Source organism: Chanodichthys erythropterus, chromosome 15 (genome assembly GCF_024489055.1).
Source record: "Chanodichthys erythropterus isolate Z2021 chromosome 15, ASM2448905v1, whole genome shotgun sequence".
Lineage (NCBI taxonomy): Eukaryota > Metazoa > Chordata > Actinopteri > Cypriniformes > Xenocyprididae > Chanodichthys > Chanodichthys erythropterus.
Genome location: NC_090235.1, coordinates 21,894,495 through 21,918,591, shown reverse-complemented (window position 1 = coordinate 21,918,591; position 24,097 = coordinate 21,894,495).

The window sequence follows — 24,097 nt, the reverse complement described above, 5'->3', positions numbered from 1 at the left end:
AATGGTGGCTAGAACGGCTCCAGGTTGAAAGGTCAATACAGAATGGATTAATCTGCATTATTTTTTTAACGCGTTATTTTTTCTCAGATTAATTAATCAAAATTAACGCGTTATTTTGACAGCCCTAATATATATATATATATATTCAAACCAAAATTTATTCAGACATTTTTGATATTTTTTATATATTTTTAATAGTTGGTGCAGGGCACTATAGTTCATTTATGTAAGTGAGGATAGCAAAATAAAGTAATCTGTGACATATTAAACCCAAAAATTCTTCATACAGTGGACTACCAGTGAATCTAATAAAAATGTGGAACCAAAAAGAGACACATTTTTCTGACACATTTTAACTCTTGAGATCTTCTCATATTTTATTAGCTTTTTTTTTTAAGCTATAGTGAATAAACTGTATTAATGAATGAAATGTTCAAGGTGTCTGAATAAATTTGTTGTTATAAATTTGGTATATATATATATATATATATATATATATATATATATATATATATATATATATGAACAGAAAGTCATGGCAACTAATGTTTTTACATTACTTGAACATCATATAATTCAAGCAATTTCAACTTGATTTTTTTAAGTCTGTTTAATATTTTTATTAAAATGAATTTAAGTTGAAATTAATTAAATTTTGTACAGTGTATAATCAAGTAAATTTTTGCTTATTTTTTTCAGCATTATTTACTTGATCTAAAAATAATGAAAAATGAACTGCCAACACAACAGTTCACAGATTTTCCTTTTATTTTAGTTTTTTTTTTTTTTTTAGAGTATGTTTTTAACCTAATGGGAATTACCACTGACAACCATGCTCCATTTTGTTATTAGCAGTGCTCTGGGAAGGGCTTTAACAGACTCTGTCCTCTCAGATAAGGGCACCGTCGTTCTGCCGCAGACTGGACACTGGGTGCCACACGCTGAAAGGAAATAGACGGACAAGCGGTGGCCTGTTCCTGCACCCAATACCCTGAGGGGAGCGCAGGCTTAATTGTAACATGAAAGGGGGCCACTCTGGTCTAGTATGACAGCGCAACTATAAATAACTGCATGAATGTAATAACTCGGGTGGTGGTGCTTGCGGCTTTATGGAGTAAAAAGCCCACGATCCCAGGATGCTCCAGAACTCTGCGTAACCCCAGCTAGCTTTATTTTAGTTTTCGTTAGAGTTATGTTCTTCAGCATTCATTGGTTACATGCTGATAGACATTGAAGTGTATGATGGTGCATGGACAGCCAAAACTACTTTTTATGCACCAAATCGTTTCCAACAAAGGGTTCTGTTCCTTAACGGCCTGTTTCAATGTGGCACAACCAGCACTTAATTGTTATATATATATATATATATATATATATATATATATATATATATATATATATATATATATATATATATATATATATATATATATATATATATATTATTTTATTTATTTATTAATTTATTTATATATTGTCAGCTGGAGTTTTGCCTCATTTATGTTTCATTTTGATAGAAAATGGGATCAAGTTTTCTTTGAAGGGAAAGGAATTGTTTAAATTGTGTCCTTTTTTGTGATTGTAATAAATAGGTTTTGCTTCAATGCAGTGTATCAAATAAAATCACACATTCAAAACATTAACATAGAACCTTGCTCAACTAATAATACATTAAAGGGTTTCAAAATGATGTCAAAACACTGCTTTATGTAGCTTTGAAGCTTTTCAAATCTTTTGTTTCAAATCAGTGGTTCAGAGCTCGAATAAAAATTGCCAAAGTCGCGTGATTTCTGTAAACGAGGCTTTGTTATGTTATAAGTGTTTCGAAACGTTTCAAAATTTCAATGGTTCATGTGACTTTGGCTGTTTGATACACGCTCCAAACCACTGATTTGAAACAAAAGATTTGTGAAGCTTCAAAGCTAGATATTGTTGAATAAAGTTATTTTGTTTTGGCGCACAAAAAGTATTCTCGTCGCTTCATAACATTAAGGTTGAACCACTGTAGTCACATGAACTGTTTTAAATATATCTTTAGTACCTTTCTGGTCATTTGAAAGTGTTAATTATCTTGCTGTCAATGAAGTTCCTCAAAAATATCTTAATTTGTGTTCCGAAGATGAATGAAGGTCTAAGGTTAACCCGGTATAATTTTCAGTTGATATGTATAATCGTGTTGATTTAGCAATATGGTGGGTGTATGTTTGTGAGGACACTGATTGTTATAAGGCAGCTGTCTGATTCTGAGATGATGAACAGGAACATGGTTTGTGTAACATTAGCAACACATTATTAGCTGTTTGATAACATAGTCAAGCAAAAGGCTAATCATATTAATTACCGTTATGTATCCGATGTTGCAAAGAGCATACCATTGCGCAGCGTTTACCTCAGTAAGTTGACCAAGTGGATCTCTGAGCTGGCGTGAGCGATTGGAGGTGGGGCTAATTTGCATATTCATTGATCCATGTATACTAAATGAGGCAAGTGTGTAGAGTTACATTCAGGCAAAAAAATGTTTTAAATATGTCATTTTGGTGATCAAAGATCAAAGAAAATGTCTGAATAAAGAGTTTTAAGGGATAAAATTATTGAATACACAGTGAGATTTTAAAGAATATACAGGAAGGCTGTATTGGCACTGCAGTGCCTAGCATTCCAGACGCTGATGTCACACTATACTTTCACTTCCTGTCAGGCTAATGGGCCGCAGGGCGTCCATGGATAAAGAGGATTCAACGCATGTTTAACAGAGCAGATCTAGTAGAAATCAAAGTCAGCATTTTTCTCTTTCTTTTACTAGTTTTCCCCCAGCTTTCTCCACCTCCTGCTCCTCCTCACATGTGCAACTACAGGACTAATGGAGCTCTCTGCTGAGATGAAAGCAGGATCCTCCATTGTTTGGCACCTTTTAAAGTCATCTCCTTTCCTTCTGTCTCTTTTTCTTCTCCATTCTTCCCTTCCTCTCTACCCACTGCTACTTCCACCTTTTCCTCCCTCCCTTCATCTCCGCAATGTTTATATAAGATTTGTTAGGTTGATAGGAGTCTCTGGGCAATCGCTCAGACTATGAAAGTTTCATTTTTCTGGGCCTCATGCATCAAATGGAGATGTGCTTTGTCTTTCTTCGACAGAAACAAAAGAGACACTGCAGGCAATGGCATATTTATTTTTTAAAATAAATTTCCCTTCCAGAGGAAGAGTAGATAACACGGATAAGGCGATGTTTCCCCTTCCCCCATCCTTATAAGACTGTGTAATGCCAGCAGCACAGATAAATTCAGCTCCTAAGGCAGAATTAAATCCGGCTGTCCAGAGGGATCTCTCCTGTTGGGAATGTCCTGTTCCTTTCTTCTCTTAAACCTCATGATCAGCAAGCTTCTCTAAAAATGACCCCGAGGTAATTCAGCATGATTCACACACTAAAACGTAATAGATTTTGTGATGTTTCAGCATGAAAGGGAAATGCCCAAATGACTGTGAAACATCTCCCAGAATTTGTAAACATATAAAAATGATGAGAGGCAAAATGTGAGGGAAATTTGGACAAATACATATGCAGCCAATTCATTGTATGTACTGCAAGATTACCACTGAAGACTTCTGAGCTGTAGAAATATGGGTTCTAGTAAATCTGATTAGGGAAAATACAGACCAAAATGTTTATTGGGGTTGTTTGATTTGATCAACGTTGACAAAAATATGACAAGAAACAGATCAATGCAGGATATTAACAATGCTTTATAAGGAGACACATTTAGAATAAATATGTTGACAATGATTAATTGACTCGCTTATAAAGATGCTGGCTGCGTCCGAAATCGCATATTCTCTTATTTAAGTACTTATTTTGAATACGTACTACTCTTGTAACATACTTTTCGCCTACTATATAATAGGGAAGTATGTGATTTTGGATGCAGCCAGTCACTTTTTTCATTCCAGAAGTGAATTAGTGTTTTTAAACAAATCTGTTCAATGAATGATTCAATGACTCACTAAATGCAGTCACTTGAATGAACATTTCCATTCAAACGAGTCGATTCAATTAATTTAAGCCCGTTTTCCACCGCAGGAATTAGGGACTTTGGGGGGGGGTGTGTTTCGACTACAGGGACCAGGGTCTAAATGAAGTTCCGGTTAAAATTTCCCATTTAGAAAGTCCCTGCTCGCGAGGTAAAGTCCTTTTTCAAAGTTCAGGAACTTTCGGGGGTGGGACTTGGCCACTGAACATGCTGATTGGTTGAGTTCACGCAGAATTTTAAAAGTCTGTTGCGGTGCGTGCAGTAAGAGTTGCTTTTTCTCTTGCTATCACATAATCTAGTCTGTAACATACATAACAGACTTTGGGGAGTCTGTCAGCAGATTTGCTCGTATGTTGGATTTCTCTGAGAATATAAAGCTTTATCAGGAAAAGTAAAAACCAAGCTTTAAAATATTTACTGTGCCATAATCTGGATTATTCATGTGTGTGTTAATCATGTGCTATTAGTGATTTTAATATTACATTGGTGCAATATTGTGTCATAATCTGTGGCACAGTGGGTGGTGAAGGATCATGGGTAATGGAATAAGTCCCAGTGGAGAGGGTGAATATATATCAGGAAGCCACATGCTAATTCTCTGCTAGGGTGGCAGCCACTGACTAATGAAAAAGGGCAGGCACTATACTACAGGCACAGGCAATATAACTGGCCACATTGGCTGTAATCTCTTCATTACACATCTCACTTATCAAATGACAAGCGATGGGTAATTGAATGGCCCCAGAATCAGCTTTCTACCAAATGATAGAATTGAGGGTTGCTCAGTGAAACAGAATATCTGCAGGCTAAATGAATATACAGTGGAGTCCAAAAGACTGAGATCACTAGTGAAAATACTCCTATTTCGCATTTTTCTAAAGGAATTGATACACTTTTCATTACAAATGATGTTATAAGTACCGTATGAAATATTAACATGAATTTCAGAATGTCTTAATAATAGATTTGTTATCCTTTTGCTAATGACAACAGCAATTTTTTACTTTTGTAACATTATAAATGTGTTTACTGACACGTTTGATCGATTTTAAAGGCAGTTTACACAACACCATTTTCAAGTAAAAACATAAAACTTTTTATGCATTTTGGTCATTCATTTACACAACAACGGCATTTTGGGGGCTTGAAAACGGGTTTTAAAGGGCAAGTTTTTGAAAACAAAACTATTATTGTCTCTGTCTATTTGTGAAAACGATGATGTTATGCGCATATGTATTGTGTGTTCAGCGTGGTGTTTCTTCACAAAGTGACATCGCCAACTACTGGCCTGGCATGATAATACAGCGTTTTTATTCATTTTTGCGGATTTGAGCGAACAGGTGTCATTTTAACAATGTGCCGTCTTTACATGAAAAATGAAAAGGACCTATTAAAATGTCTATTGTTGATGTGCATTTTACACATTAATGTACAATGTGGTGCATTTAGCAGCACATTATTAATGTTATTTAAAATGCCAGTTGTTGAGAATCCTCTGGCTAATATTTGTAATGATCGACAAACCATTTTAGCCTCTTGTAAAGTCCTATGAGGTTTATATCATTTTGTTTAGCCTGTGTGGCCAAAATTAATTAGCGGCTTGTATTATTCAGAGCAACACAGCCTCACTAGTGGTAAGACACTGTGTTTGCAAGGTTAATTTGTGAGGTATCTTGCATTTGTATGTTGTCATTAGATTAAGCCCTCTGAAGACTTCTTCTAAGCATCTCAGGGATTTCCCTTCGTCCTGCCTCAGAGAGGTGTGATATGCAGGTGGTGTTGAGCACAGCTCACTTCAGCAACTAACCCTTGAGAAGAAGCCTACATCGCTCTCCTGAGTAATTACCCAGCAGCGCTAGAGCGAAAAGACTGGAAAACAACAGGCCGGTGCTAAACGTTCATTACAGCAATCACTTCAGAGGAGCGCGGCACTTAGCAACTGCACAGACTCCACCAGAAATACTTAACAAAAAAACAGGCATCCAATTATAACGCCATCCTCAATGAACTGAGCCTCATCCACTTAAAGGTGAGGCTCATGCTGAGAGTCTGAGCAGGAACAGATTCAAGTGTCTGTTAGCATTAGCATTAGCATTAGCTGCGCTTCAGCTTTTCGGTTCGGATCAAGGTCCGACGAGAGAGTGACCGGCCGATACGTGGCCCAGAAACAGATGGCCGCAGGTCTATTAATACATCAGACGACCTGCGTGGTCTAGTCAAACATGCACGTCTGCCAGTTGCTGCCGGCTGTCCACCTGGGAAGCAGCAGGGAATCATTTGGCTTAATTAACTTAATGAGTAAAACAATGGGAGGCTCAATGTCCGTCAGTCAGGAAGTGAGGGCTGGGCGTATTGTTTTACCTTAGTTTAGCATATGCAAGTTGTCTTTGTGTATGAGTTTTAAAGATGGACAGACGGTGACAGCAGGACATAAAAATGGTCACCGTTGAAGTTGGATACCGTTTTTGTAATCTTTTTATCACAGTGAGAATCATTAAACAGTGTTTATGGAAGTACAGAGGTTGTACTACCACTGATTTCTCTAGTTGATTACTTATCAAAAGAGACTGTATGTTGCTGTAAAAAAAAAGACTTAAGAATAATAGTTTGTGTAAGGGTCTATTAATCGACAGCCCAATGTTTGCAACAATTATATCTCTTATATGTATTATAAAAACATTAAAACAACAGGTTTAATTTTGTATTTAACATAGGCAAAATAACATGTACATTGACACGCAACATACTAGACATTGAACAATATGTGTGTACATATATATATATATATATATAAAAAAAAAAGAAAGAAAGAAAGTGGAAGTCCTGTTCCGCATGTACATACCATGTGCTGTACTTATTATAGTAATTACAATAACTGGGTAATAACTATGTAATAACCCTAAACCTAACCTTAACCTGTGTAGTTAACTTTTCTTACCCTGTGATTTCTTAAGTACAAGGTAACATGTACTCTATAATAAAGTGCAACCAATAAAATTATTTTAACAGTTAGTATTAAGGTCTAAGGAATCTGCCATCCTTTGGATGAGGGTCACCGGTTCAGTGTTGCTTCTGACTCAGAAGTCCAATTTGGGAGAATTCCAATTTGCAACAGTACCTACAGGTGAACTCTGATCCAGGAAGGATAGTTTGGGTCCTAGCCTTCCTTCATAGCCACTTTGTCTCGGACTGCTGTTGGAGAGGCCTTTCAGCACAGCCTGTCTCCAGGGTGAACATTGAAGCTATCGCTGTTCTCTCAAGGACGGTGCAGTTGAGGATCTTGTACTGCCAGGTAATTCCCAGGATGCGACGGAGGCAACGTAAGTGGAAGGCGTTGAGTCTACTTTCATGCCAAGTCCATGACTCACTGCCGTAGAGTAGCGTGCTCACCGCACAAGCCTTGTAGACCTGGACTGTGGTGTACTCTGTCAGCTTTCATTGGTCTACACTCTGACCCTGTTTACACTTGGTATTAAGATGCGTTTTGGTCGATCAGATCGCAAGTGGACAACGCTAATTACAGGTGTAAGTGGGGTCTAAAATGTCATGAGCTTGTCCACTTTCGACCACTTCCTGAGGTAGTCGAAAAAGCATTTGACTGGATTGCTTTCGTAGTGTAGACACTTGTGTGGTTAAATATGTTTGAATATACCCCGCTTACTGACCTAATGCATGGGAAGTGCGCTAACCAGAAGGGATTTAAAATTTGCCAGTTGAAGACCCAAGTTTGGTTTGAAGACAAAAAAACGTGCCAAGCACAATATTCTCTTACCATTCCCGATTTCTAACATGTATTCACCGCATTCGGCATGGTCTTGCAGCTATCAGAGCAGAAACAAAAGCTACTGCTCTGTGTGTTTTTCTGTCGCCTCCAGTCATTTTGTCCATTAGATCGAAAGGATCTGAAAAAGCTACCCACCCATAGACCCTCCCCTCGAAGAAATCAGGACAGAAGTGGTTGAAAATGGACAAAAGAGATGGATTAAAACACCAGGTGTAAACAATGATGTGTCTCCCTTATCTACTTGTGATCCAATTGACCAAAATGCATGACCTTCCTAATGCACCTGGTCAGCTCAGAGAAAGATCTGAGGTATACAAAGTCAAGTACAACCTCAAGTTTGTAGTTGGAGATTGAGATGCTGGGTGGAGGATTTACATCTTGTCCCATGACTTGAGACTTCTTTAGGCAGATGGTGAGCCCAAACTCTTGACTCTTCAGACAGCGCTGACTAGTAGTTGAAGTAGTCGACTACCCAGCTAGTCTATGCAAGCCCTAAGACACAAATAGGAAATACACAATTTTACCAAGCCAATTCAAAAAATATAAGCTTACAAACAAAAGTGCTTACATCAAAAGCAGGGTATATTTATTCTGCCAAGCAAGACTGCATTCATGCAGTGTTTTGAACCATTGAACTTGTTTGCAAAATGCTCTGGATTGCTCTGAGCTTCCTCACTATGTTTTCTTCACCTGGTCATTTAAGGTACTGTAAACAATTTTTTATAGAATAGTGCACAGAAAATGCCCCTACTTGACAGATACAACAGAAATAGGTGTCCTGAGATATGGCACCTCTGTGACAGCCCTGGGCTCAGCAAATAGCACAGAAGAATCTGACTGCGGAACTCTATGGAGCTCCATTTGAGTTCCATAGAGGACAGAAATTTGAAGGTGAATAGATTCCAAAACATTTTGGATTAAATAGTTTATGAACAATCCCTTCAATATTGCTCCTGCTAAGTAAATCGATCAATTGATCGATCAATCGATCGCTTGGTCGGTCGGTCGATTGATCAATCGATCATTTGGATGGTTGATTGATTGAGTGAGTGATTAATTCACCCATTCTATTTTCTATAATTATTATATTTTATGTAATTGTGTAACTTTATTAAAGACAATTATTGTACAAAACAGTGAAAATTGAAAGAGCACATTTTTGTCTTATTTTTTATAATCATTAAACAGAAGCAGGTACATAAGGCTTAAACAAATCGCAGATATTGTTTTTCATATGAGTTTTACAATTTTCCTTTCATTGCACCTTGAACAAACATTAAAAAAAAAAAAAAATGAATTCAACATTATTGTGTGCCAACATCTAGCAACATTACTGATTATAGCGTCCATGAAACAAGCTATCAGGCGACTTTAAGATGCACTTTGAACAATCCAGTTTCTTGATATCATGTTTGCTGAGAAAGTCAATGGAGTTCAGGATTTTGGAGAGATGAGGTGATCTAATTAAAGTCTGGTAGACGTTAGCGAAACAACAAACTGCTTACATTACCTTTAACTGTTGTAACTAATTACACAAGTCTAACAGCAATTTAAACCTACAGTTTTAATGAATAGTAACAAGTTTGGTTCTATATTTTCTTACTGCAGCCTGCTGTAGCTACAGTATCTATATCTGCCATCAAGCCAAGGACCTCTTAAATTTTCAAAACTGCCAAGTCATGTGCTATATTTGCTCTCTCTAAGACATCAGCATAACATCTCTACACGCTCCAAAAATATGAGTAAAATTAGAGGACTCAGCACCGCTGGCTTCAGTGATGTTTATACAGCAAAATGTTTGCTGTATCATAGATTTTTTTTTTTTTTTTTTTCTGTAATGTTAAGCAAAAACATGCTTCAGGACAAACATATGTTCATAATAAGCAAACGTACACATAAGAGGAACAGTCTCAAGATTGTGTCAGCATGACTAATGTTGAAGCGAATAGAAAAAAAAAATTCTTGCTGTTGGGTATTTTGTACTTTATTTGTGTATTTTTTTCCCTTGTTGCTGATTGTATTTTGTATATGTTATGTATATATGTATTTTATTCCCTTTTTGCTTGCTGGTCAACAAAATAAATACCTGCTAGCTGACTTAAAAGTGGTAGTAGTGAAACATATCTCTACTGTTACAATAGGCAAAATAATCATTGGAAAATACAATTAAATATATTCAATATCAAATTATTTTATTTTAATTAGTTGTTATTTATATATTTGTTTTAATCTTGCATTTATTTCATTTTATTATCCAGTGATTTATTATTTTATTTTATTAGTTTACTTATTGTCTAATTAATTTGATGTTGTTTCATTTTATGTCATTTTTTTCTCCTTTGAGGTCCTTTTCAAAATTGAAAATAATGTCATTAATTACTCACGGTCATGCCGTTCTACACCCATAAGGCCTTCGTTCATCTTCGGAACACAAATTAAGATATTTTGATTAAATCCGATGGCTCAGTGAGGCCTGCACAGCAATGGTACTTCCTCTCTCAAGATCCATAAAAACATATTTAAAACAGTTCATGTGAGTTCAGTGGTTCTACCTTAATATTATAAAGCGAAGAGAATACTTTTTGTGCACCAAAAAAACAAAATAACGACTTTTCAACAATATAGTGATGGGCCAATTTCAAAACACTGCTTTAGAGCTTTACGAATCGGATCAGTGATTCGGAGCACTAAAGTCACGTGATTTCAGCAGTTTAGCCTTTTGATAGGAGATCCGAATCACTGATTTGATTTGTAAAGCTCCGAAGCAGTGTTTTGAAATCGGCCCATCACTATATTTTTGAAAAGTTCTTTTGTTTTTTTGGCACACAAAAAGTATTGTCGCTTTATAATATTAAGGTAGAACTACTGAACTCACTTGTACTGTTTTAAATATGTTTTTAGTGCCTTTATGGATCTTGAGAGAGGAAGTACCATTGCTGTGAATACAGGCCTGCACTGTGCCATCGGATTTAATCAAAATATCAATGACATATTTTCATTTTTGGGTGAACTAACCCTTTAACCATGCTGCAATATAAGAAACTTTCGCTAGTTTAGACATGTAGGTGTAAGTTAGCTTTTCTGACACAACTGTCGAGGCAGAGCAGCAAAACCATGTAGAATCATATTCTGTCAGTTAGTAGAACGCTAATAGCCAGAATAAGTTGTCACTGAAGCTTAAGCTTGGCTTTTCATTACCTACTTCCTAGCGCCCACAATGGCCTTAAGTGCTGCCATAAAATAGTGGAAAAAAATAGTATTTGTGTGAGCTTTCATACTTTAATCGACTGGATATATTCACTAGACACATGGCTATTTCTCCATACATTAGTCATTCAATAAAGTAGCACAAGACTCTGAGTGGAAGCATGACTGACCAATACAAATTGTATAATGCTAAGTGTGAATAAAAGATGATTAGGGTAAAAGATGTTATGAGAGCATGAGCTTGTCCAGTGCCTCTGTGTGAATGTGTGTGGTCTTCATCGGTAGGGGAAACGGATGGGGTTCAGTGTGCTTGGGCTGAGGCTTAATGAAGCGGCAAGCAGCACCTGTGGCCCACTGTCGATCTGGAGCAGTGGCCGGGATGGGAGCAGCTGAGAACTGTTGGCCCGCATAGGGAGCGGAGCAGAGATCAGGGGCTGACCCGAAGCATTCCGGCTGGGCCAAACTGTGTTCAGCCTCCTTGCCAAAATTAGCTCCAGTGGGCCACCAGGCTCCCCGAGTTATAGCGTCTCACATCAGTTCCTGTGTAATGTTTCATTTGTTTTGTGATATTAGAATCTGACAGTGAGCTGCTGACTCCAAGTCTGGATACAGTATATAGGCTGAGGGATGACAGACAATCTGGGTCATGTACTGTATGGATGATTTTGCACGTCAAATGTGTATATGTGAAAGCACAGGTGGAAACACATGTGGCACATCTCAGATGATTCCAGATCATTCCTGTTGAGGCAGAATATTAAAGGGGTGGTTAAATATGATTTCACTTTTTTAACTTTAGTTAGTGTGTAGTTTTGCTGTTAGAGCAAAAACAACACCTGCAAAGTTACGACAAAGTTCAAATTCAAAGAGAGATATTTTCTTTTAAAGAATTCTCTGTTTAAGGACTACAACAAACGGCTGGTCGGGACTACAACGAGCTTCTTCCCAGGTTGGTGACATCACAAACCCAAAAATTTACATAAACCCTGCCCCCGGGATCACGCAACAAAGGGAGTGAGGCAGTGTGCTGCTTTAGAGAAGAGGAAGAGTTGTTGTAGTAAAGTGTTGTTGACACGTCGTCATTTTACGCTGGACTGCTTCACAAACGAGGGTCAATTCAATGCTGGATTTGCACAAAAGATTAACATGACGGCACATGCTAGTCAATGAGTTGAATCAACTCCACAGCAACTACATAAATTTATCCTCTAGTTGCATTCTAAAAGTTAGGGTTAGGTTTAAAACCGCCATTTTTCACGGCGTGAGATTCTCCAGCTTTGTTGTTGTTGAGCAACCGAAGCGCAAGCTGTTAAAGCTCCACCCTCTTCTGGGAGCTGGCCGAGAGCAGCAGCTCATTTGCATTTAAAGGGACACACACAAAAATGTTATGTTTTTGCTCACACCCAAATAGGGGCAAATTTGACAAGCTATGATAAGTGATCTGTGGGGTATTTTGGGCTGAAACTTCACAGACATGTTCTGGGGACACCAGAGACTTATATTACATCTTGTAAAAGGGGTGTCATAGGTCCCTTTTAAAGGCTTTTAAATATTTAAATTGTTTAAATATTAAACAATTACTGCCATAGAGGAAAGCTACATAATTTGCAATAAATAAATAAATAAAAATGATAATAAAATGCAGCTTGAGATCTGAATTTCAGTTTGTATATATTTTATTTATTTATTTATTTATTTGGTCCCACTGTATATTAAGTGGCCTTAACTACTATGTACTTACATCAAAAAATAAGTACAATGTAGATGGATACGGGTAAGGTTAGGGTGGTGGTTTGGGTAGGTTTAAGGGTAGGGGTAAGGTGTAAGGGTTGGGTCAGCAGTGTAATTATAAATGTAGTTACAGAAATTAATTACAGATGTAATTACATGTAGGTGTTTTAAAAGATAAGTACAATGTAAAAACGTATTTACACAATAATTATCAAATGATTAATTTAAATGTAAGTACATAGTAGTTAAGGCCACTTAATATAAAGTGGGACCATTTATTTTAATGTATCAGGCTTGTCTAGGCTACAGGAGAAATTCAATAAAAGCTAAACTATTATATCTAATTATAAAGTATAAATAATAGTAAAGTTTCTAACATAGGGTCATACGTTCTCATTTATACAATTTACAACCAGGAATATATAGGGATATATGGATCTGGATGAATTTGTTTTGATATAAAATTAATATTACCTGCCATGTAGAAAAAGTACTTTGATATACAAACAAACAAACCGTAAAAAAAATAAAAAAATAAATAAATAAAAAAATATATATATATATATATATGTATTTTCAATATTCAATTTTCTCATGTGCATCCCTCAGTCACAGGCAACTCTATATGATGGGCCCTTATTAAATATATGGTCACATGACCAATATTGTACACAGTTTGCTAGATAAAGAGGGTTAAAGAGTTTACCCACTGACACATCTACCCAAATGTCCATGTCTAATAAATACATAAAACTGAAAATACATAATGAGAACATCAACTAAAAAAGATTTCATTAAATCTTTGCCTGTGGCACAGTCTGGCTATGGTAATTCTCCAGTCTTCAACAAGCTGTCTGTTGTCTGCAATTGTAGGCCAAAGTGATTGAGGCTATTTACACACCCAAATAAGGTCAACAGAAAGCCAATACATTACAAATATGGCCAAATAATTGTTTTTCAAATCATGGCCCAAGGTGAAAATTAATTAAAAAAAAAAAAAAAGTTTTGTCAAAATGTATCATTTACAATATCATATTCAATAACACACACACACACACACATATATATATATATATATATATATATATATATATATATATATATATATATATATATATATAAAACTAGATTGACTTGGTTTTAAGTGTTTTACACATTTGCCACCAAACACTCTTGTGACTTCATTAGACTTTCCTACAATAGTTTGTGTAAGTTTTCCACTAAACAGATGCTATGATTTTCCCCTGACTGACAGCCAAGACTCAGACAGCACCAGATTGTTACCACATTTAAATACAACAACTTTCAGCATTTTTACATGACAGTGCGGGTGAGTTTTCAGTTAATGTTTTGTCAGTGTGATGTAAAGAGAGCAACCTTGACAGAAGCAGAGTTAAGCTGACATTTGCATCTGTTTTGACTGAAGAATACTGCAGGACGGAGACAGCCAATGCAAGGCAGACTCACAAATTTACATTTTGAGAATGTTACCTGTCTTTAACATTGAAAAAAGAAAAAAAAAAAACAGCGTGGTCACAGACAGCGAGTCCCTGCATGTTAAATGTGAAGTGCAGAAGTACTGACATGTTCAGCATGTCAGTATGTCTCAGAGGGTGATTTGATCAACACTGACATTGCCATGTGGCTATTGTGCATACATGTCTGTGTGTGTGTGTTTTTGTGTGTGTATGTTAAAGTACTCCATCTGCAGTCCCTGTGGGGAATAAAATGTTGAAGAGTTCAGCCAAGAGTCCACAAGAAATGTGTGAATCATTAACAGCCTCTTAACTAGCACAGAGTTCTGGGAAGGTGCCAGTGATTTCTGCAGTTGTTAGTTTGCTTTCCTGTCTGCTCTCCAGACTTTCCATTGTCCCTTGTTGATGTCCTTCATCTGTATTCTGTTTTTCATTATTTTTATGGCTTATTTGCCTTTATTAAATAGGACATTGTAGAGGGGAGAGGAAATAAATTTGGAAGTGGCAGAGGGTGAGGACTGGGATTGAGAAATGACCCAAGACCAATTTGAATTTTAGGCTGACTGCACTAGTGTTCGGGAGGTTACCCAAAATAGAGTAATCCACTACAGATTACCGATTGGATAGAGTACCTATAACCAGAGTCTTTAGTCAAAACATTAACAAAGACCTAGCTTGATGGCGCCGTGAAGGATACGACATCCACACTTTTTCAGGAAGCACATAGTTGCACACAATGCATTAAAGGGACAGTTCACCCAAAAATTAAAATAATCCCATGATTTACTCACCCTCAAGCCATCCTGGGTGTATATGACTTCTTTCCGACGAACACGATCCGAGATATATTTAAAATATCCTTAGTCCTCCAAGGTTTATAATGGTTGTGAATGGTAAGCCAAATTCTGAAGACAGAAAAAAAGCATCCATCCATGATTGCTTCACCCAACGGTTCTGTGTATCACTACACAACACTTTTAGCAACCTAGCAACATAAACTGTTTGTTCATTGTTCATTGAAGCTTACAATACTCTTCTGTTTCTACATAATACAGTGATAAAGAGATCAACTGAGCGCGTTTATTACCTGCATTCAGATTTAGCATTTTCCTTCAGGTCAGTCCTATTTTCATAAAAACTGTTTAAATGTCCGATGTGTTGTCCTTTTAACAGTTAAGGGGTTTTCCCGTGACTGACAGCGCTAGTCAAAGCATTTGTCAGTTGCATATTGTTCCGTATTCACAATAATTCCGTCTTTTCAATGTAAAAGTCTTTGCTACTGACTGACACACTCTTAAAGACAGTCTTTGCCACCATCTAATGGCGCAATAATGTAACTTCTGTTGCTGGTCACGGTCAGGGACTATTTTTTCCGGCGGAAGGAAGGCTATTAGTGAAAGTTTACTACATGAAAGAGGCATTGATACCAATTTTCGGCTCTAATATTTGTATTGTGCGGTAACCATTTTATAAAAGCAGTAAGATACTCAAGGCTAGTGCTGTATCGTGAATAAGTCACGGCTGAAGGGGTTTGTGTGGTGCCTAACAAAGCCCTTCAGCCATGACTTATTCACAATACAGCACAGCCTCTCGTACCTTTTTGCTTACATACGATTTGTCTAAACCCCAGTGATGAGTAGGTTTAGGGGCGTTGTTAGGGGAAGGTCATTCATACGAATTTAGCAACTCATGAAATATGTATAATTTAGCAAAAAATCTACTAATTCGTATGAGTGAGTTTGTACGAATCACTATTTTAGCCACCTCGTAAAATACATACGAATTGCGCGAAAATTAACATTTTATATAAACTTTTGAGCGCAACTGTATATATATATATATATATATATATATATATATATATATATATATATATATATATGCATATAACAACAACAACTTATGACTAAAAAGTGAAGAAAATATTCTGAAAATGCAGATGATGTGTGTATGTGCGTTTCGTTTGTCATATATGTGTTTATGTATTTATGTAAAAGTCTTTATGTAAAAAATTATTCTGTCAAATAATTATTCTGTCAGTCGATGTAAATCAGTGCCATTAGCATTAGTATTAATATCAGTAATATATTTGACTGACAAAGTGTGATGTAACTGTACTGAAGAGCTTGCCGAGGATGAATGATAGAGAAATGAACCAAATATCTCAGAGTTATGCTATTCTGATTACAGAAATTTGAGATGTAACGTATTATATTACTGAAAAAAGTCATTTGTATTTGGGATGGGGTGTGGACTTTTTCAAATGTCATGCCTCCACTGTGGGGTTAGCGCCACTCTAGTCAGATGACACAAGCACTTAAAATAATTCAAACGCAAGAGCAGATTTGACAGAAAGAGGCCTATTTCAGCCTAACAACTACAATAGAGAACATTTGTTGAGACAACATCGCAAATAAACAAGTGGGCTCCCAGGTTAAATCAACAGTGTAAACAGAAGCGAATTACTCCTCTTTTGAAATTAGTTGTTAACACAGAAACAATGGACAAGACAGGCCCATCTCTCGGAGAACATATTAGGCCTTAATGAGACTGAAGGAATTTTTGTGCTGGCACGGTGACTTTGGTGCCTGCTTACGCTGATTAACAATTTACACGTTTCTTTCCCCGCCTCAACTGGGCTCGCTTTTATGCATTTCAACAGCGCTGTTCGAGACGAGAGAATGATGAGCCTGTTTAGCTGGGAAGGCTTAAGAATCACTGGAAGTTGCCTGACCTTGGAATCAATCAGGCAGAACTAAGGGAGCAAATCAAAAATAAACAAACTGGACTGCCAGAGTATTCAGAATCTAATTAGACCAGACCATTCGCAGGATAATATCCACAGATGCACCACCTGGGTGCACTGTTCTCAACAGACAAATAACATACAGAGGCTCAATGTTTGGAACAGATATGGTAACTAGTTGTCACACTTTTCATGAGAAAGTGATTGTATTTGGACTTGTCCCTCTCAATGTCTATGGGGGGACCTATAATGCCCCTTTTACAAGAAGTAATATAAGTCTCTGGTGTCCCCAGAACGTGTCTGTGAAGTTTCAGCTCAAAGTACCCCACAGATTATTTATTATAGCTTGTCAAATTTGCCCCTATTTGGGTGTGAGCAAAAACATGCCGTTTTTGTATGTCCCTTTCAGGGCTTGACATTAACTTTTTTGCTCACCAGCCACTGTGGCTAGTGGTTTTCCAAAGTTACTAGCCACTCAGCATTTTCACTGGCCACAATTTTGATGTGTGTAAATTACATTTTATATGATTAAAGTTGACTTTGTTATGCTTAAATTACTTTATTTTGAGTCATTTTACTTGATTTAGAAGATTTAAAACCCTTTCAAACTTTTAAATGCAGATTGACCACCCTAATCAAGACTACATTGTATATCAGCTGGTATGTACAGGTGGGCAAGAGGTGGACAATATGAGCATGGGCTAATATGAGAAATTTTAGTTTGTTTGTGTTAGGCTATATAAAAGAACGAAGAAGCAAATTACAAAAACAATAGTACATTAAAAATAATCTTTTTTCTGATACAGTAGGTTTATTTAACATATAGCCTACATTTATTTAACATCTTTTGTTGTTTGATTAACATTAATGACAGACAGGTAGGCCTATTTTATTGGGCTGCTGAATGCATGGACGTAAATGACACATATCCAGTTATTACCCACCTTTTTATGTCCACTTAAGCCATAACCGACTGCATTCACGCAAGATACTCCACACGATGGACATTTAGACATCCGTGTGCACGTGTATTTGACTATTCAGGCGCGAGGAGAACTGATCGCACGCGAGAGAGCGCTTTTGTTGTGTGTCATTCAGCGGAATTCTGCCTATCCCTCCTTCACTAACTACACATAAATAACGAATTGTGTGATTGGATTGTAATTGTGTGCTACATCGATCTTTAACGATCATTTGGCTGTAAACTGAAATTATATTCAACCCGCCAAAGTGGCTAGTGGGAGTGGCTGTCATACCCGCCACAGCTGAAATCTACCCACATTTGGCGGGTTGGGGGGTGTTAATGTCAAGCCCTGGTCCCTTTAAATGCAAATGAGCTGCTGCTTCCGACTCCCTTTCCAGAAGAGGGCGGAGCTTTAACAGCTCGTACTTCGGTTGCTCAACAACAACAAAGCTGGACAATCTCACGCAGCCAAAATGAGGATTGTCAGTAACGTGTTCAGCCTTACATTGTTCAAACCGGAGTCGGACACTGATGGAGAGACTCAGGAAGAAGTTACAACTTTTAGAATGCAACTGGACGCTTCTGAATGATTAGTGGATAAATTTATGTAGTTGCTGTGGAGTTGATTCACCTCATTGACTAGCATGTGCCGTCATGTTAATCTTATGTGCAAATCCAGCATTGAATTGACCCTCGTTTGTGAAGCAGTCCAGTGTAAAATGACGGCATGTCAACAACACTTTACTACAACAACTCTTCCTCTTCTCTAAAGCAGCCCAACATGGGCTCATCCTATTTCTTGTGTGTTCTCGGGGACAGGGTTTATGTAAATTTTGGGGTATGTGATCACCAAACCAGAAAGAAGCTCACTGTAGTCCCTACCAGCCATTTGTTGTAGTCCTTAAAAAGCGATTTCTGTAAAAGAATATATCTCCCTTTGCATTGAGCTTTGAGCGTCATAACTTTGCAGATGTTGTTTATGCTCAAACAGCAACATTACACACTAAACTAAAGTTAAAAAAGTGAAATTATAATCAACGACCCCTTTAACACTTGCTGGAAAACGCTGTAGGTGATTTTGTGATGTGAAATAAGTTCTGTCTTTGTGATTGCAAGTGTGTACATGATCGTGAGAAAGAAAAAAAATGCTAAGAAGAGATATAAAGAAAGAGTTTATAAGATTTACAAGATTTTTCAAAAAAAAAAAAAAATCATGTTGAAGTGTTAAGCCAATTACTAGCACTCTTCCCTCTCAGAGACACAAAACATGTCCGTCTGTGCAGAACACATGAATCGACAGAGATTTATTAACTTCAGAAGTATATTTCTCCTCAACTATATCCCCTCCAAACACACTCACACTCTCTGATTTGCTCTTCACACACGCTCTCATTCATCCATATATCTCCAGCTATTTAATTAGCTGAATGGCCAATAAATCCAACACCTCTTTTCTCACTTGTTTTTGAAGCAGTGCTCATTGGCTGATGCTCATTATAAAGCCTATATGTGTCTTCAGGCCACTGCTCTAACACAAATCACAACTACAGACCAAACTCAAATCTCAAATGCAGCATCATTAACTGCAGACCATCCTTTTATAAGAACACACTTGATACAATGATTATGACATCTGATATATATATTATACAATAAAAGTCCTGATGTGACAGTGATTTACTGAGTCACAAAGGATGAGCTGTTCGTAAGATGCACTATTAAATGATTATGCATGTGCTAATGACTGTGTGCAAATGTTTATGTACACCACCTTTTATCAGTAGGGTACAAAATTTGGGCCTGAAACTCAAACTTTTTAATTTTTTTGTTTGTTTGTTTGTTTGTTTTTTTCAAGAAAAATCTTATGCTCACTATAAGGCTGCAGTTATTTGATCAAAAATTCAGTAAAACAGTAATATTGTGAAAAAGAACATTTAAAAAGTTTAATATTTAAATATAAAATGTAATTTATCTCTGAAATTTCAGTAGCCATTATTTTTATTTTTGTGTCACATATTGACACTCCCTCATTGACGCTCCCTCAGTAAAAATCGAGGTGTTCGAGGGTCTGTCCAGATAAACTTCCCTTGGCTTGGCGATGTGGCAAAAATATCATCATACAATATCGATATTTATCACGATATTCGTTTACCTTTAATGGGAAAGGAAATGCTTTCCACATATTTGTTAGACCTTGAGAATGATTGTAAACATGTAAACTTGTTTGTTCACAATTAAACTCCACAAATTAGCTACCTTTTAATATAGGGTGAAGTGACTCAAAGCAGCTCTGGAGATGAAGTTCATGTGTTAGACATGAGTGTCAAGTGTGTGAGTTTGTGTATCTACCGCCCAGTTCGTTCACACAGAGACATGCAGAAATCACTGTAACACGGTTAGTAATTGTGGGAAGAAGGAGGCGGGAACCGGCGAACATTCAACGTAACTTTAATGTAAAATAAATAAACAACAAAACGAAAGCAATGCCGGCAGATGTCTGCCGGCCACACAAACATAATAAAACATAAAATAAAGTCAAGGCCTGGTCCTCTCTCGTCCTTCACTGACGTCGTTCCTCCTTTTATGCCTCCGGAGCTCCTCCGTGAGAGACTCGAGGCCGGCACGCCTCGCAGGTGACGCTCATTATCACTCGCGTCACCGGCCTCGCGCCGTTCCCTTACGGCTCTCGCCTGCCCTGCTCGTCACATACCCCCAACGCCCCTCGCAGGCCAGGGGGTACTCCCGCGACTGCGCTTACTCCCCCCCGGGGCCTGTCTCGGCGGCAGCAGCACCTGGGGGTAAGGACAGACGAAACGAGAGAAAGGAGATGGAAGCAATGGGAGCGACAGGACGAGAGAGGGGAGAGAGGGAAAAAAAAGAGAAAAAAAAAAATTCTTGGTCCGGTTCCCCGACACACTGTCGCTCGGTCCTCAGCCTGCCAAGAGGCTCTTCTTCGCGGTGCCATGCGATGGCACTGGACGCTCGGTGGACGGCTCGATCCTCGACCGCCTCCTGGCGGCCGGCGATGGCTCCTCCGACTGAGGGCAGCCGGCAGCGAGTCCCCCGTTCCCTGCTCCTCCCCTTTATGGCGGACGGCAGCAGGCTCCGGCCCACGCCGAACGGCGGCGACTCATCCGCTCCCTCTTGGACGGCAGCCACCCCACCTCATCCCAGGGGCACGGCCTCAAGCTCTCCGTCCCACCTTTCACTAGGCTCCAGCACCACCGCTTCGGGCAGCCTCTCGCGGTCTTCACTTCCGCGCTGCCCGAACTCCGCAGCACCGCGATCCCCCTCAGCAGCGAGGGCTCTCCGACAGCATGTCCCTCCTTCCTCCGGGTTTCGGCACCAATGTAACACGGTTAGTAATTGTGGGAAGAAGGAGGCGGGAACCGGCGAACATTCAACGTAACTTTAATGTAAAATAAACAAAGAACAAAACGAAAGCAATGCCGGCCACACAAACATAATAAAACATAAAATAAAGTCAAGGCCTGGTCCTCTCTCGTCCTTCACTGACGTCGCTCCTCCTTTTATGCCTCCGGAGCTCCTCCGTGAGAGACTCGAGGCCGGCACGCCTCGCAGGTGACGCTCATTATCACTCGCGTCACCGGCCTCGCGCTGTTCCCTCACGGCTCTCGCCCGCCCTGCTCGTCACAATCACTTATTAACGACATACACTGTAGGCTGTTGTCGCATTTATTTCTGCTGTGTGATAGGCTGTTAGATTAATCCATATTGAGTAAAAATGCCCAGAACACATAATAATTATCAACGTAATGATCTTGATACGGCCCTATTCCCGCATCCACTTGACGAAGTTGAACTTCAAAATGGCGGCAGGGATTCCTCCGAGGGGAAGTGCTGAGGGAACTTCGCAAGTGTTTGTCTAAAAGTACAGTTAAACGCAGCCTCTGTCTTAGAAGAGATTTACTTGAAAAATGATGGAAGATGGAGCTTGTGGTGGTGAGTGCCACACCTGTCAGATCCGTGTGTAAAGTAGCCTACATTCCAGGACCGCTCGAGCATGACCAAGCCCCATCCAAAACGTGCGTGTGTGCTTCTGCTTGACCTAATGAATCGTAGGTCTGGGCTTTGATAGATTGAGTCGCATCATTTAGAATGCAATGAGCTGCCAGCAACCTCATTGCTGGATGACATATGTGTGTTAACCCTCCCGATGGGATATGGATCAACAACACATCCTGTGTGTGCGCAAACATGCACTTCAACAGGTTCTAATGCTCATCTAATCCTCCTATAAAGCTGAGACATGCATGCATTTCTACATATAAATGCATATCCTCAGCCCACTCACTGTCAGCTAATCTCCCATTAACATACATTAAGCATGTCCTCTCTCCAACAGCAGTAACGGGAGCTGGTTTGAGTGGCACGGAGCAGCATTTAGACCCAACGATCTCCTGGCATCATCTAGGGGCAGTAAAGGTAAAACACCCGTGGGCAAGATCTCATAAAACACTTAGTGCACACTAAAAGTTAAACACTTGCTCATGACATTACATCACTGATCACTCTCTCAACTCACACACTATTAAAACTCATAAAGCTTTTTAGCCAAGCATGGTTATTTTCAGCAGAAATTTATCTAAAACACAGCAGTTCTATATTCTCAGAGGTCTACATCTGAACAAGTAGTAACCTTTTAATGAAACATATGACTGATGGGAACAATATGACTGCTGGGGCCTCATTTATAAAATTCTGCATAGAAACTGTCCTATATTTGATGTAAGATCATTTCTCAAATGTGCATATGTATGATTCAGAGAACAAACATATGCATAAAAACGTGCGTATGCCTCTCTTTCAGATGTGAAATATATATAAATCAGAAATGGCCTTGAAATCGTGCACAGTTGAATGGTTTCAGATCTCCGCTTTGTAAACGCACCCTAATTAATGTAATTAACATATAAAAGAGCACCAGTCAACATCCAAATCTTGAGAAGGTAGATGGTAAGAATTACTTAGATTTTCAAATGTAACCCCTCCTGTTTGAACCGCCCGCTCTAAGCGGGAATCGAGTCTCGTGTCTGCCGGCATGGGAGTCGAGCGCTCTAAGGAGGCTAAATATTGCAGTCTCTAGTGTCAGTCTAGCACCTCTTGAGATCAGGGGAGTGAGATTTACACACACAGCTCTTACTAGCTGTTATACTCACCCCCTAAACCTCACTCCCATCCGGGTCACGGCACCAATGTAACCCCTCCTGTTTGAACCGCCCGCTCTAAGCGGGACTTGAACCTGGGTCCACTGGCATGGGAGACGGGCGCTCTTACAAGGAGGCTAAAGACCACAGTCTCTAGCGTCAGTTTTTAGAGCTCCTCTTGCTAGTCTATGTCTGTTACACAAATACCTGCAGTATTCCGACTCTATGCCACAAGGAAAAGTGTGTATGCGTAAGCATTTTTCCATGTCAATGTTTTTATAAATATGAAAGTTGCAGCGGATTTTAGCACACGCACACTCCAAGTTCAAATCTGTGTGCATGTTTTATAAATGAGGCCCCTGGACTCAAATGTAATCATATTCCTGTAGAAAAATGACGGACATTTTAGTCTGACATTGATGCTCTTTTATGTGTGTGTGTGGATTTGCTGATGGATAGCTATTACACACTCATTAGTTCTTCTTCAGTGGTTTGGGAATGACACACAGCTGACCCCCTTCACCTCTAAACAAAACCCCCCACCCCCCTCCCCCTCCCCATAGACACACTGAAGATGGATCCATTCCTGTTCTCTATATTCAAAACTCATTTAATCTTTCACAGTGCAATGAAGGACATTTAAAGACTTCACCTTGCACTATGCAAAAAAATCAACACCCTTACTTTTACTATAGTACAACAGTGTTCTTGCATGCTTTATATTGTTTATATAATATATAGTAATACTCTGAATCACAATGAACACAAAAAGTTACTCTATTACACTATATGGTGCTCAAATTATGAATAAAATGAATGAAACATTACTTTTACTCATGTTTTAAGGCAATTCCATTTTTAAATGATTACTTTTTTATTAAACATTTTTAACACAAAGTCATAGTAGGTTGATTTTTTTTTTTTTTTTTTTAAACTGTGTGTCAGTTCTCTATTGGTGCTTCAGAATATTTTCATTTATTTTTAAAAGCTAGAGACA